Source organism: Rhamphochromis longiceps, linkage group LG3 (assembly GCF_057381845.1).
Source record: "Rhamphochromis longiceps isolate RC_006_pf linkage group LG3, R_longiceps_female_GT1.1, whole genome shotgun sequence".
Classification (NCBI taxonomy): domain Eukaryota; kingdom Metazoa; phylum Chordata; class Actinopteri; order Cichliformes; family Cichlidae; genus Rhamphochromis; species Rhamphochromis longiceps.
Window position 1 is genome coordinate 22,618,594 of NC_140559.1, and position 12,097 is coordinate 22,630,690.

The 12,097-nt window shown below is 40.5% G+C and overlaps 1 long non-coding RNA gene across 2 annotated transcripts in view; it reads right to left on the reverse strand.

Annotated features, from left to right (window-relative positions):
* The window catches only part of LOC146673448 (uncharacterized), an 83,620-nt gene extending 75,270 nt beyond the window's left edge, over positions 1–8,350 (reverse strand). For both annotated transcript variants that reach the window (XR_014910466.1, XR_014910465.1), the window contains exons 1-2: positions 8,278–8,350; positions 3,678–3,787 (exon numbers count right to left, since the gene is read on the reverse strand). This is a non-coding gene — a long non-coding RNA (uncharacterized LOC146673448). The remainder of the gene's footprint in view (positions 1–3,677; positions 3,788–8,277) is intronic.
* Between the last annotated feature and the right edge of the window lie 3,747 nt (positions 8,351–12,097).

Below are 12,097 nucleotides of genomic sequence, written 5' to 3' on the forward strand. Positions count from 1 at the left end.
TAAATTCACACATCTGGGAGGAGTTAGGAACAGATATACATGCGTTACAGTCGTTACAGTTTATTATTCCTTTATAAATCTGCCCCTCAGCTGCTTGGTCACACTGATTGGTGTACTGGCAGCTAATAGTTTAACCACTTGGTGCGCTCAGTGCTGCTGTTTAGTTCTAAGTTGATGGCTGATGGTTGAAGCTTACTGTCCTAAACCCTGAGGAAGGAGATGTGGAAATCTTTGTTGTTTGCTCCAGATCAAAGTGATTAATGTGACTGATTGAACAGACATTCTTGGTTTGTGTTTGGTGTTTCCAGCACTGTGTAAGAGACTCAACAGCAGGTTGGAATCACGGAGAATAATACATATACCTTTTCTAAATCACCAAATTAGGGTTTGAGAGAAAGTTTAAATATAAAAGCATAGATGTTAGATATGAGGTCATCAAGTACACTCTAGGTGTCCTGTTTTAGAATCATACATTAATTCATTTAGAATAACAAGACTAATGCAAACTGTTGTTAAAAGCCAGGGATCAGGGAAACATAAAGACTATTAAAAAACACCCTCCTACTAACCCTGTCGAGGCCAAGGAATCTTCTGGGAATGGTGACACCATTTTCTGGAGAACTGATTGTTCAATAGGTAGTGATCTCATACCTGGATCTTAACCCTCTGGGATTCAGGGTATAATTGGCCGTTTTCGACTACTTTTGATTTTTACCTCTATAGTTCACCTTTAAAAACTGTTAATCTTGCCTTGTTTGGTATCGGGGGTTTTTCAGCACAACCTCAAATATCTGAAATTTGAGTTATTTTTTCATTTTGGTATACTATATTAGCACAATTGATCTGAATTCAGACAAAAAATTCAAAATCCGAGTAGAAAAAAGTTATATTTCTTACTGTAAAACCCACAAACATGTTTAATGAATCATTCTCATAACTTGAAATGTAAATTGTACATTTCTAAAAATTATGCACACGTTTTACAAACAACAAAGTTATCAGGTACTATTTACCTAAAAATGCAGCCATGACCTCAGACATTTTTTATATAACAATTTAAATCTATTTACAGAACAATCAGGTGTGCTGCATCAAATAAGAAGGCACACAAATTATTTGTGCCAGTCCAAAAAAATAGTTTGTGTGCCTAAACCCTGCAGGTCTGACAGCAGGTGTATCAGTCCTGTTTTCCATGTGGAGACAGCGTTTACACTGAAATTTACCTTTGGTGGCTTTTGTTTGGAGAAAATGTGAAATTCAGCAGTATAACTGACACACAATACAAAACAACAACTACACAACACACTAACTACAGCTTCCAAACACGCTAAACGTTACTAATGTTTCACATATGAAAACTTGCTCTCTCCCTTTCTTTCGCTCGCCCGCTTTCTGTCGCGGGTGTCACTCCTAAAAACTTCCCCTTCTCCCTAAACAACCAAATGTCACATGTTGCTTTATCATTTTTTGATTCGCTGGCATGGTAAATTCTAACACCAATAGGGAAGGGGTGTTTTTTTCTTTTTTCACTCGCAAGCTGAGAGTGTTTGCTAGCGCTGTTCGTAGAAAATGCCATTTTTACCGTTCTTCCCACTGTAAACACCACTGTTTTCTTCAGAAAAAAAACATTGTGTGTATTTTTTATCATAACTCCGGTTTTACGTGGCCCATCGACACAGTTAAAAAACTGGTATATAGTTTGAAGTCCGCACTTTCGACCCAAGTTGAAATGGAGACTGAGCTGCTGCATCTTGTAGCTGTGTAGTCTTAAATTGGTCATGTGATTTTGACACGCCGGCGCACCCGTTGACCCCAAAGGTTTAACCTGTTCTACGACACAAGTTGCCATGGCGATTTAAGGAGAGGACCACTGACATATTTAAAGATGGGTGACCAGCATCTAAACTAGGGCTGCAAGATATTAGGAAGACCTGCGATATGCAATAACTGTGATCAATATTGCGATAAACTAAATAAAAAAAACATAATTAAAGTTTTACTGCAACAGTTTTATTTAAAGAAAGCTGCTGTATTAGCAGTGTAACAACAAAGTGCACTTTAACATTGAAACACTGTCCCCATAAATTTTTTTCCTGAGGCTTGAATTCTGAAAGACATCCTTCCCGGTCTCTATAATTAGTTTTAAATAAACATAACTTAAATTATATTGTGAGAGTCTGGAAAATACACAGTCTCTAGACACCATGTGTTCAGTTCAAAGTGTGAAGCTCATATATGGTTCCGTTGTACGACTTGACCATAGGTCTGTAGTGCTTGCGTAGTTTTCAGCTTGGCTCAGTTCAAACATGACAGTCTTGCGGCATGTTTCGTACATTTGTGGAATGGCGACATGGGAAAAGTAGTTTGGTGATGGGATGCAGTATCTCCGGTCCACTTTATGTATCAGACTGGTGAAGCCCTCTCTACTAACTGTATTTATAGGCATCATGTCTTAAGCCAGAAAATGTGTAATGGCCTCTGTTATTGCTTTGTAGAGCTTTGACGTTTTCTCATAGAGTTCCACTTGAAAAACTCTGATACAGAGACGGCTGTTGGACTGCTGTGCTCTTTGTCTTAACATTAGGGTTAGCCAAACAAAGGTTGCTATCTTTCTGGAACTCTTCAAACAGTTCTCTGTGGTTGTATTGAAGATGATGTATGATCTGATATCGTCATGTTGGTGTTGTTCCCTCATCATCACAGATAATGTTGTTCCAGGTTCAACATTGCAAGTGACGAATCACCTTCTCCTGATGTCATCCGCGACCTCGAAAAAAACAAACGCTTTCAAAAAAATCTACCTCACTTGCGAGAAGAGAAACCGCCTCTGTAAGGACAATATGTATAATGCTTACCGTTTATTAAAGAAAAGTATCCTGAAATGCAAAGAATTCAAGTTCCTGGATCGGCGGACAGAAGCGGTTTCTCTTCTTGCAAGTGAAGTAGATTTTTTTTAAGGCGGTATTTTTCAAAGGCAGAAAAAGGGGACGTCACAACAATGTGACTGGTCACTTGCAATGTTGAACCTGGAACAACATTTATTATGATGATGTGGGAACAACACCAACACGAGGATATCAGATCGTCCGAAGAGGATGGTGGAGATTAGTTGTGTTTCCTCAGGTGGTTGCCACGAGTGTTCGGCAAGTTTTGCAGAGTACCTGTGTTTGGAGAACGTCGTCTTTATCAAATCCAATGTACCTCCAAATAAGCGAGGTACATTTTTTTCACCCACGAGTTCATAGTCAGTAGCGTTCTCGTCATGCATCTCGCTCTCAGCCATTACAACTCTGACTCTTTGCTGCAGCGTTGTTCGCTCCCCACCTGCTTAGGAGGCGGGCCTCTAATCCATTTGATTGATTAAGGCTGTGAAGGGCTCTATCTATTTATATCTATCTCTATTCGACTGGTCAAATCTGTAAAGGGGTTTCTTTGATTGGTAAATTCTTTAAAGCACGTGTGTAAACATTTTAAAGTACCCAATTATTGCAGTTTTTGCCATCTTTTGCGATGGGCCCATCGCACAGGCTGATATCGCGGTGCCAATAAATTTTCGATTTATTGCGCAGGCCTGATCTACACCTGTCCTACTAAGAAAATCATGTCTTCTCCTCCATCAGTTATCAGGAGAGCAAACAGTCAAAGTACAAACTTTCTCACACAGAGATTCTACTTACAGAGCAGACACCGCACAGATGGTTCCTTCATCGTCCTTCTCACTCATTTGAGCTTTTTTTCACTCTCACACCAAGTAAAGCCCGCCCTCTTCCTCTGAGCACAAGCCGTTCTGTTGGTACAAAAACAGTGTTGGTAAGGTAAACTATATAAAATATATATCACACAGCAATACTTTTTAATTTCCTTAAAACACTGAATTAAACACTTAATGACAAAAAAGGTTCTTATTTTTTAAAAGAATGTTATTGGTTCAAGAACAGTGACTATGGCTTATTTAAAGAAAATCATCCGACACGTCTACTAATCTTGATTGTTATTTAACAATCGGTGACATTTTTTGTTAACACTAGTGGCTGAAAAAAGTGGAAAGAAGCAGTGACACGGACATGTTAGTGTTTGCCAACGTCAGTTTGTTGTACCTCTTAAACATTACCTGGTCGCTTTTATTAGAATTTGAAACGAGAGAAAAGTTTCTGCCCAATTTTTGTTTAATACTCTCATATTATCCATTCTAATAAAACAAAACACTTTCTTCAGTGTGAATTAATAGGTTACAAACCTGGATTCTGGCTTTGGAAAGCTGTAATTTGGGCAGGGTCTTCTAATTATAGACCATAATGTTTTTAATACTATCGTTTCTATTTATTACAAGCAGGTACAAGCACCTGCCGATATATCAAGAAAACAACACCTGATCTTTCATTGCTGTTTTTCCTCTGGGTTATCAAGATCTGTTTACTTAAACATCGAGATTCAAACTATAGTTAAATCAATTTTCTTATTGTAATGGAAAGATAACACTGCAAGTCACATAAATTTAGATTTAACTTCATGTCTGAAGTTAAATCTAAATAAATAAATTAACAGAACTTGGTCTTGTCTTTTGTCCCCCAAACCCCATGTAGGACATCTGAAACAAACATGTGATCAGTAAAGAAACAAAAACAAAAACAAAAACAAAAAAAAAACACATACACAAAACGCCCACTGGGCACAAAAAGGTGTGCCCAAGTGAACAGACCACTGTGTTAAGTTGTTGCACTCTCAGTTTGTTTGTTGGTCTAATTGCACCATCCTTGGACATTTATTACACTGATCTTTCGATCCTCTGAATCCCACCACAAGATGGGGAATATCTCTCTCTTATTCGGCCTGATTGTCGGTGTCTTACTTCCCTTGTTTACAGGTGAGATCCGTTAAAGCAGCTTTTGGCTTTTGCGAGCTTATCCGTCAACTGCATCTGAGATTGTGTCTGTTACAGTTTTCTTGGTCTGAATTTTGATTAAACCGCCTTTACTGTAACCCAGCAACGATGGGGGGCACAATCCAGTGCACTCCTATAATCGCTAGCAGCTCATACTGGTGTGTTAGCATCAAGTGTCTGGCAACTGCAGCCAGCAGCTAGCTCCGGCTACAGCCAGCTAGCACTGAACAAAGCGGAGACCAAAACGGACATTAACACGAAGCAATCGCGGTCCGTATAGATAGTAGCTGCAGCTAATTGGCGGTTAACCGTCTAGAGACTGGGCTCAATACATTCACTAGCCGCAATGGGAGATCGAGACGAGTGTTAATACCGAGCAGTGATGGCCTAACAGGTGCTGTTCCTTGGCGGAGCCCGGAGGTTAGCCCCGGCTAACCGAAGCCAGCGAGTTAGCACAGGCTAGAGCTAATTGGAGCTACATGGATGTTGCTGCTGTCAGGGCCATCACTGTTTGGTCTTACTAGTCATCCGCTGCTACATTTTTCGTAATCGGAGACGGACGCTGGTATTTAAACCAGGCAAAAACGGCCCCTACAGCAGCTGCTGGTTAGCTTAGGCTCCAATTAGCTGTAGCCGGTGTTAAACCGCTGCCTAAATTCACCGTAATCTTAGACCGACACTTTAAACGTATCAAAACAGCGCAATGACGAACCCGACAGCAGCTAGATCCAGGTAGCTACAGCTAACTAGCACTTAACCGTCTCACTACCTTGACTCACAGATGCATCGGAGATGATCCCTACAGCTACTGTTAGTATCCATTTAGACATTGGCCACAATGGATTCTTCCAGAAAGTTAAACGAGAAAGTAATCGCTAGCAGCTCGTACTGGTGTGTTAGCATTAGTATCAGGTGTCTGACAATATGACCGAGCCCTCGCGTAACACGGCGGCAGCAGCTAGCTCCGGCTACAGCTAACTAGCACTGAACAAAGCGGAGCCCAACAAGGATAATAACACGAAGCAATCGCGGTCGTATAAATGATAGCTACAGCTAATTAGCAGTTAACCGTCTAGAGACTGGGCTCAATACATTCACTAGCCGCAATGGGAGATCGAGACGAGTGTTAATACCGAGCAGTGATGGCCTAACAGGTGCTGTTCCTTGACGGAGACAGGGGGTTAGCCCCGGCTAACCAAAGCCAGCGAGTTAGCACGGGCTAGAGCTAATTGGAGCTACATGGATGTTGCTGCTGTCAGGGCCATCACTGTTTGGTCTTACTAGTCATCCGCTGCTACATTTTTCGTAATCGGAGACGGACGCTGGTATTTAAACCAGGCAAAAACGGCCCCTACAGCAGCTGCTGGTTAGCTTAGGCTCCAATTAGCTGTAGCCGGTGTTAAACCGCTGGCTAAATTCACCGTAATCTTAGACCGACCATACATAGTATGTTATTCTTTTCATCTTATTATGTTCCATTGGTTTTCCTAATTTCAACAGTCTTTCTGAGAGTGTCTGCATCAGAAAAAGTCCAAGCTGTTATATTGCAGAAAGGCTGCCTCCTATCAGGCGACATGAGTATTACCACAGCATTATATCACTCGTGAAAATGAGCAACATCATGTAAATATTAATTGTAACTGCAGTTTCCATTTTGTGCCATACGCTGCTGATATATTTTGAGGTGTTTTTTTTTTTTTAAAAACAGTTAAAACTGTAAACTCACAACTGAACTCTGAACATCACACTGCTGGAATAAAAAAAATCTATATTGACTGATCCAGTGTAAGCTCAGGTTTCACGCATGTGTTTCTCTCTGAAAACATGTCAGTTCAGATCAGTGAATAAAGCAAAAACCAATATGCTTTGGATATCAGGAAATAGTCTAACACACTAACACAGACTAATTAAAAACTGCTTTTCTTCAGACATGTGATTTTATTCGTTACAGATTAGGCAGAAAGAAGTTTGTGCAAAGCTTACATGAATGAATTGAGCAGAGCTTTCAGTTGTGCTTTACATCATCAGTTACTGAGGAAGATGAATTTGTTTGTCTTGACTCAGTGTGAGGATTCTGCAGCGGCAGCTCTGAGTCATATAAGTAAATTACAGGTTAGACACTTGATCTTGTTAGCTTGGAAAAAAGCTGAACGCTGGTGTAGATGTTACTCAACCCAACGTCTTCTTTAAAAATTCAAATCTTATTTTTCACATGTTATTCTCGTTGTTTGCTGTCGCAGTTTAAACACGGTGGTCGTTCAGAGTCTCCGAGCAACGCTCTTCCTTAGCAATCCTCCCAAACACTACCTTGAGTACAAAATTGCGTTTTTATTTAAAAACCAACAACAACAGAAACAGCCGTTAGGAAAAGGGACGCGCCCTTTCCGTGTCGCTAACACGGCCTGCTAGCTGTGGGGTAGGATTAGCTCAGCAACATGAGGGTTTCTGCTCCATTAAACTAAAGTAACACACAACAGGCTGGCACAGGAAGACTAAAACATGACTTTCAACGTGTTTATCAGCTCCGTGATCAACATTACACCCACAAAAAACCCTGTTTGTACTGTGAATAAGCTTTAACACGCCAGTGTTCTGTTCTGAAACACGGAAAATACAGTTGGCAAAAGACTAATATATTCTTTTAGAGGCCGTCCCTCCACACAGATTACAACTATGTAACTAGAGCACTAAAGAAGGAACACTTTAAATCCAAGGCCACACCTTATTTCAAATACTTTAGGCATTAAAACTCTACAAGTCGATTAAATGTTACTGAGGATCAGGACAAAGGTAGCTGAACGAGCACAAACAGCCGCCATTTTACGTCTTTGACTGTAGATTCAAATTTAAAACCAGGCCTGAAACACAAGCTTCCTTTTACTGTGTGTATGTCTCTGTATAATAACTATATAAAGACATATAATTTGTCGTTGAATCTATAAAAACGTGTGTTGGCTTTAAAAACTTGAGCATTTTCTCTGTGACTAGTCAGAGGTCATCCAATATTTGTAAGCTGAGTAAGCGCTGTAGGTGCGGGTTATTCAGGCTCCGCCTATGATTATGGCGATGATATTCCTATATATATGGCCATGATGATATTCTAATACAAAGAGAAACGAAACCGATGCCGTCTCCGTTTCACCATCGCTCGGACCAGCTGGTTAAGATTTCTAGAAATAACACGTTTGTTCGGACTGTTTGAACGAAAAAGGACAAAATGAAAGATGAATCCCTGTGTCTGCCTCGGGTTTAGCTGCTCGGTACTTTATTATTTATTCTTTAACTCGTGTTTTCAGCACAGATCGGTCCGTAAACGCCACTGCCAAAACACTGTCATAATAACACCGAGCTTCTAATACATGTATGTCATATGTTAATAAAAGAATAAATCTTACACTTGCAGCAAGCACACGGTAGTCTGTCCATCTGAGCCTGCATTGCGTCGAGGCGCAAACAGCACGCAGTCGCTCGGTCTAGTCCCGCAGGCGCCTGCGAGGCTCAGTAAACTCTGTAACAAGAGGGTGGAGAGAATGACGTGTCCAGAGAGCGGGGAAAACCTGCGTGACTTGTCTGTTTCGAGAGCCTTGAGCAACACTTGACTTTTTCATATCTGTGCATCTTACGCTTTATTTCACATTTACAGATCTGAGTATTCACACGCGCGTGTCCGCGTTCACAGCAAAATCTACAATCAGCTCTTCCAATAAATGGTTAATTAATATTGTGCTGAACACAGTGCAAAAGATTCAATAAGCCACATCAGTGTCTACTGTTTACAGTCATAGCCGAGTGACTAACAAAGGTAAACAGAAGTTTCGACAGGTTGTGTGTGAGACTTTAGCAGCAGCAGAAAGCAGGCACACTGAGGGCCCTCGCGCTCACGTTTCACGTGTGATAGAATTTAGAAATCACATCAGTGCAAATTACTAGTCTGTATCATGATGTCTGGTGTTTTTATGTTTGTTGGTTTGTTTCATTTTGCCAGCTGGTTATTAGATGCTGCACCGGCCAGGCCCGCCCCTCTCTGTGCAGCAAGCAGCAGGCACGCAAACCGAGGGCGCCCTTACTCCCCACAAATGGAGAATAGAAAACCGATTGGTACCTGTGCAATCACAAAAATGCGCTGGCGTGGTGCTGCCCTGGGCAACGGCCCATGTCGCCCATATCAAAAATCGCCACTGGTGGCCAATGTGACCTCATTAGTATGAGGTCCAGAGGGCCTGGTGTATGAACAGCAGGCTCATTTAATTATTTAATCACTCACTTGAACTGATTTCAATGTGCTGGATGTGATGACGATGATCATTTCTGATGGTGAAACTGAAAAATTAAAATTTTCGGGCATGTTCTTGTCTACACAAGCCCAGCAAGTGGCTCACAAAAGTGACAGTTAAGTTTTTTTTTATGTTATTTAAGATTTTGTTACTAATGAAATGTTTCATACTCTGTTCGGGAGCTTTTATTCTCTGTGCTCAATTTTTGTTCTGACAGTTTTTTAACAGATCTGATGCTCAGATTTAATTCGGCCACTGTAAACCAAGGATCCCAGAGAGACTCTTCACTCTGATTGGCTGGTGTAACAGTTGTACTTTGACCTTTAAGCTCTCTGCACTGTGTTGTTTCCTCTTTCAGACCAGAAAATCATCGCAGCTGATTCTGGACACAACGTCAATCTGACATGTCGAGCTCCAAACAACAACATCTTCATTGTAGAGTGGAGCAGAGCTGACCTGGGAGATAAACATGTAGCTGTGTTTAAAGACAAGGAGCTCAAAGAAGATGATCAGCATCCATTATTTAAGAACCGGGTGGATCTGCAGGACAGACAGATGAAGGATGGAGACGTGTCTGTGATTCTGAAGAATGTGACGATTAATGACACTGGAACATACGAGTGCTGTATTGTGAGAGAAACAGTCTCATGTGACCCTATCTGCACCATCGACTTGAGTGTTGTTGATCCTCCAGGTGAGCAGAGTTGAGTGTGTGTGTGATCAGAGGTGAAGCTGCTTCCTGGTTGTTGATGTTTGTTTCTAAAGATGTTGTTGATGAGACTTTGTAGAAAGCAGCTGGTCTGAGTGATGTGATCAGAGTGCAGTAGATAATGTCTGACAGCAGTTTGATTCTGTTCTGTTCTTCACTCATCACCTACCTGACAGCTGACACCTCACACCTGTTTCTCACCTGCAGGTCCGACAAGAGACGACACAGATTATGGATCTGTTGGACTGAAAGTTGGTCTTCCAGTTGTTATTTTCCTTCTTCTTGTTGGTGGTGCCTTTGTTGGTTATTTGATCTACAGAAAATATAAACAACGTAGCCAGGACTCATATTGCCCCACCACTGAACCACAGATTGAAATGTCTCAGAGATTTCTGAGTTCTGAATCTCCTGCTAATGAACACAATGACAGAAATGAGCCGGAAGAAAACAGCTGTCACCAACACTCCACAAGGATTCCTGATGCCACTCTGACACTTGAGAATGAACTACTTCATCCTCATACTCCTCAGGAAACAGCAGGACTCCTTCCAGAGAGAAACATCAGAGTGCAGTAGATAATGTCTGACAGCAGTTTGAAGAGGAAATGGATTCTGTTCTGTTCTTCACTCATCACCTACCTGACAGCTGACACCTCACACCTGTTTCTCACCTGCAGCTCAGACAGGAGGAGACACAGAGGATGGACCTGTTGGACTGATCGTTGGTCTGAGTGTTCCTGCTGTGGTTCTTGTTGCTGCTGTTGTTGTTGTTTTTGATCTACCGAAAACAACGTAAGCAGGGTTAACCTCCAGTTAAAATTCAGCCTGTTTGAAATGTTTCAGTTTTTTCCAGCTGATCTGAGTCTCCTGCTGTTTCAGCTTCTCAGAGGTGACACTGAGCATTCAGGATAAAGACAGTTGTGGTTTTCCCATCATGTGTAGACTCAAATGGCATCAAAAACTGCCAAAAAAAGATTTTTATGAATTTTTACATTTTCTCTTTCTTTGGTTTAAATTGTCGACAAAGAATCCAGGAAGCATTTTCAGGTTTTATGTTTAAACGTACATTATATTCTCAAACTCCTGCTGAGTTAATGTCTCTTTAGCTTTACTTTAATTTTAAAATACCTGCTGCTTCACTCATATTTATATCACAGAAGCTTCTAATGTTTATTATATACAGCTTTAAGCATTGCACACACTTCTTAACTTTACAGCAAACTTTATATTATATATATTTAAATAATATATTTCTTTTTAATGCATGTTAAATAGTAATGTGGATGTTAAGTAGGTTTCATGTTTATATTTTTAATCAGAAACTTTCTGACTTTGACTCAGTTCATGCATTTTTCATGGACTTTCTGATTCTAATGTTTTTACTGTAAAAGTGCCTTCGGATGGTTGTTGTTTCCTGGTGCTTCATGAATAATCTTGAAGTGAAACTGAATAATGTGAGCTGGACTCAAACATACCTCACTGAGCACATGTGTAAACTGGATCTAAGCGAGATGGAAACCTGCTCACTGAATCACTTTGACTCTGAAACTGTAACGAGAGACAACATTTAGACATTAACTGTCATTATATAACAAGTTTATACAGCTGTAGTCTCTTGATGCTACGAACAGAAAACAAAAAATAAATAACTTGGTCATAAAAAGGTGTCGGTGTAACTGGCTCAACCAGGACTTTACACGAGGGCTCAGACAGCTGTGTTCATGGTCGTACCTCAGTATTTACAGAGTCAGTGACCAATCTAGGACTGGTTCTATGTTCCCACCAGGAAAAGAAAACGACTCATGTTTTCCATCAGACATCTTTGTGAAACCCACAGAAGCACACGAGAAGATCAAGTGAGACCAAAGTTTATTGAACCTGCAGAGAAACCAGATCACTGCTGTGGAGACGACAGCACACTTAGAAATAACATAAATAACAGCAAAGTTACTGAAGACATGAAAACATGGATTGCATCTATATTTTAGTTACATACCATTTATTATTGTTTATGTATAAATTACGTCTTGGTCATGCTTTTATTCTGAAAGGCCTGGTGAAGAATTGTTCCCTCAAGTATGAAAAATAAATAAAATCTTTATGGTATCTGCTTCTGCTTCTTTATAAAAGAAAACAATAACTTTCCATTTGAACTTTCAGTGATTTGAACTCAGTGGTTGTGTGAGGTTTCCTTCATGAGGAGAACAAACAGAATATAAACCAGTGTGTTTAC